This window comes from Nannospalax galili, unplaced genomic scaffold (genome assembly GCF_000622305.1).
Source record: "Nannospalax galili isolate Female #2095 unplaced genomic scaffold, S.galili_v1.0 scaffold180, whole genome shotgun sequence".
NCBI lineage: Eukaryota > Metazoa > Chordata > Mammalia > Rodentia > Spalacidae > Nannospalax > Nannospalax galili.
In genome coordinates, this window is record NW_008348199.1 from 3,909,660 (window position 1) to 3,913,656 (window position 3,997).

Below are 3,997 nucleotides of genomic sequence, written 5' to 3' on the forward strand. Positions count from 1 at the left end.
AATGGGGAAGAAAGAAATACAATCTGGATTGAAAAAGAGCACTAGGAAGATTAATGTTTAGAGCCCTGGCAAGGGCCGGAGAGGAGTCCATTGATAAGGAGATTAAAGTGATTAAGGAGGGGCCTTGAGATTCAAACATAAACAATGGAGAGAGTGCCTCCAGGGCAAGACCACTCCCAGTTAAACCTCCAACTTGTGAAAGGAAACTGCTGCAGGGACCACTGAAGAGAAAAGCTTCTAAAATGGATAAAGCAGGCTGGAGTCCATCCCACACTTGCAGTCAAACTTGGCATTGTTGTTCACCTGGTGCTGGTTTTAGAGGCATTAAAGATTCAAGAGTGAAGGAGTCATCGGTTCTGCCTCCCTGGTTTCAGAGAGCCTTGGAGGCCAGGCAGCATGCAGCAGGGGTTGCTCTGCCTAGAGAAGGCCCTGATAGGTCACTGCATGAAGCTGTGAAGGTGAAGCCTGGTTGGCAATGGAGACCCCAAGAAGACGTTCATGATCCCAGAGCTGTGAGGTATGGGGCGCGCAGGGATCTCGTGGCGCCGGCCCCCTGTGCACACCTGGAAAGGCGGCGGGTCTGGTTGCGCACCTCGTCGCTGTCCACCGCTGAGGTGCTGAAGGTCTCGCGCTAGCGTGGCGCAGGTCCCCTGCACACACCTGGAAAGGCGGCGGGCCCGCGGGCGCTTCTCCTCCGCGTTGCTGGCTCTCTGCTTCTCCGCTGCTTCTCCGCTGTGGATCCCTCTGCTGCCCGGGGCTTGCCCGGCCGAGTTCTGCCCTAATTTCACCCATGTACTCTCTCTCTAAATTCGGGACCCGTCAGCTGCCGGGTCACGAGGAGAGGTACGAGGTGGCTAAAGCTAGGTTTCAGTGAGTCAATGACGGAGGGATATCCCCCCCCCGGAGAGACTGGATCATAGGCAGTGAGACACAGGACTCAGCTTAACCCAGAGCTGTGAGGTATGGGGCACGCAGGGATCTCGTGGCGCCGGCCCCCTGTGCACACCTGGAAAGGTGACGGGTCTGGTTGCGCACCTCGTCGCTGTCCACCGCTGAGGTGCTGAAGGTCTCGCGCTAGCGTGGCGCAGGTCCCCTGCACACACCTGGAAAGGCGGCGGGCCCCGCGGGCGCTTCTGCTCAGCATTGCTGGCTCTCTGCTTCTCCGCCGCTTCTCCGCTGTGGATCCCTCTGCTGCCCAGGGCTTGCCCGGCCGAGTTCCGCCCTAATTTCACCTGTGTACTCTCTCTCTAAGTTCGGGACCCGTCAGCTGCCGGGTCACGAGGAGAGGTGTGGGGCGGCGAAAGCTGGATTTCTGTGAGTCGATGACAGAAGGATAGCGCCCCCCGGGGAGGCTGGATCGTAGGCAGTAAGACACAGAACTCAGCTCAGTCAGTGGTACAGCCCCTTTATTCAGTGACTCAGCTCGGCTCCACGTCTTAGTGATTCAGCTCTGATTAATTAGGGGAAACCAGGACATTTATACTGTGGGGGCAGTGGCAAAAGCCTTGGTGGATAAGTGCTTTCAGGATGCCCCATTTACATGTGGTGGTGGGCTCCTGCCAGGCTGTCAGACAGTGCCTGAAAATCACACAGGAAAACCTGACAGTTTCAGAGCCGGAGGCCATGTTTCTGTGACAGCAACTTCAAAAGATGAGACAGGAAGATGCTGGGAAGGCACCCTGCTGATAAAAGGAGTCTCTGCATATGAAGCTGAGCCCATAGGCTATCCGGACATGGAGAGACTGCTACTTTACACAACACGGGTCCCCAAGAATAGCCTTATAAGCTAGGTATCTAAATATATTTGTTACAGCAGTTTATAATAGTAAAAATTTTAAGTATTCCAAAAACCCAAGTATGAATAGAAAATTGTGAACAAATTGCAGTACACTCATCTTGTTTAAGGTTTCCCAGTTATGAAATTCAAAAGTAAGGTTTTCAATATTGACATTCTCATTAGGCAAAGTTACTCATAGATTCTCAGTCTCTATCATTCTGTCCCTTTGTATGTTTTCCTGCCTCTCTGTGTTTCTCTTCTCTTGTCTCACTCTCTTTCTGTCTCTCTCTGTCTCCCTGGCTCTGTCTTTCGCTCTGTCTCGCTCTCACACACAGACAGTTCCATTCCCTCTATGTTTTGATTTTCATTTTCCTTTTACAGGTTGAGAGAAATTCCATATTTCCTTCTTTGTAAACTCTTCTTGTCTTGGACCTCCTGTTCTTATGGGTTACTTGATTACATTTTACATATGTTCCTCTTCGTATTGGGCTTTTAGGTCAAACTCATCCCCCTTTCTTATCTCTCTTCTTTCCTGTTTTATGTACTGTTCCTACCTCACTTTTTTCTAAATGAAATCTGTATTAATTGTCCTTTCCTCTCATAAATTGTTGTAAACAACAATTTAAACCTCATGGGTGTATCAGAATTCCTTTGCTTCCTAAAATGGTTGGCTTAGAAAGATTGGTTTTATCATGATTGTTATTATGGAATATGTTTCTAGTCATTGGTTGTTATTGTTTCTGAAGGCCGTATGCTATTATCAGGGTAGTGCTGTGTATGATGCACCTTGTACAAGTCTGCAAAGGAAACCAGCTCTGATGTACCAAACTTACTCCCTCTTGAATATTTCAAACACGTCCACTGAAATCACTCTGGTGATCAAGCATTTTCTACCAATGACCGATCTACAGGTGAACCATCGGAAGTCATCACGGAAAAATAGAAATGAAAAAACATAGCAACATGACCATTGTAAAACACATAATCGCTTGGTGCTGGAGATAAGGTGCAGCAGTTAAGAACACTTACTGTTCTTGCAGCAGGCCCTGGTTCGAATCCCAGCAGCCACATAGCAGCTAACAACTGTCCATAACCCCAGTTCCAGGGGATCAGATGGCCTCTTCTGTCCTCTGCGGGCATTGCACAACATGGGAGCACTTACCTACGTGCAGGCAATACACTCATACACATAAAATAAATATAAGAACACTGACTGTTCTTGCAAAAGACCTGGGTTCGAATCCCAGCAGCCACATAGCAGCTAACAACTGTCCATAACTCCAGTTCCAGGGGATCCGATGGCCTCTTCTGTCCTCTGCGGGCATTGCACAACATGGGAACACTTACCTACGTGCAGGCAATACACTCATACACATAAAATAAAAATAAAATTTTTTAAAAAAGAAAGAAAAGTGAAATGTGCAGGTAAATGGATGGAAGTAGAAACTGCTACACTAAGTGACGTAACAGACTCAGAGGAACAAGGGACGTGTGTGCAGCTCTCACTGTGGCTCTTAGCTCCAAATCCCTAAACGTAAGCATGTATCCTGATGTAACTGCAGGAGCCAGGGAAATGGAAAAGAACCATGGGGATAAGCAGGAAGAAGGAGCTGGAGAGAGGGGAAGAGTAGGGAACAGGTGTTATTAAGGGGAAGTGGGGAAAATGGGGGGGTACTTTAACTGGGGCGGGGGTAGGGATGAGAGTGGGAGGAGAGATAAATGATGCTTTTCATCTGGCATGATAAACCAGAGGGAAATGTATTATTAGTTCAAAGTCCTACTGAGAAATACACATACAATAAATATATTAGTGTATATATATAGCTGAAGGCTGTATAACAAAAATCACAGGGCCAGGTAAGAAACTTCCCTTCATGTTGCTGGTCAGGGTAGTCCAAGAGACTCCCAAATTAACATAGGCTATTGCCACAGCCCTTGATTGATAGGTTGAGAATGGGCGGGAGCGAGCGGCGCGGATGGAGGAAGGCACCGAGGCTCAGATGGAATTCTCAGCAGGACACAGATTTATTTCGCACGGGGCATCTTTCCCTCGGGGAAGGGAAAGATGTCAGGGAAAGATGTCAGGGAAGGGAAAGGAAGGGAAGGGAAAGCAGGGAAGGCATGGGTTGTGAGATGGGACTTTATATATGGGGGCTTTAGGGTGTGGAAGGGGGAATGTTTGGGGGAGAAATCAGGGAGGGGGAAGCAGGTAGGATTAGG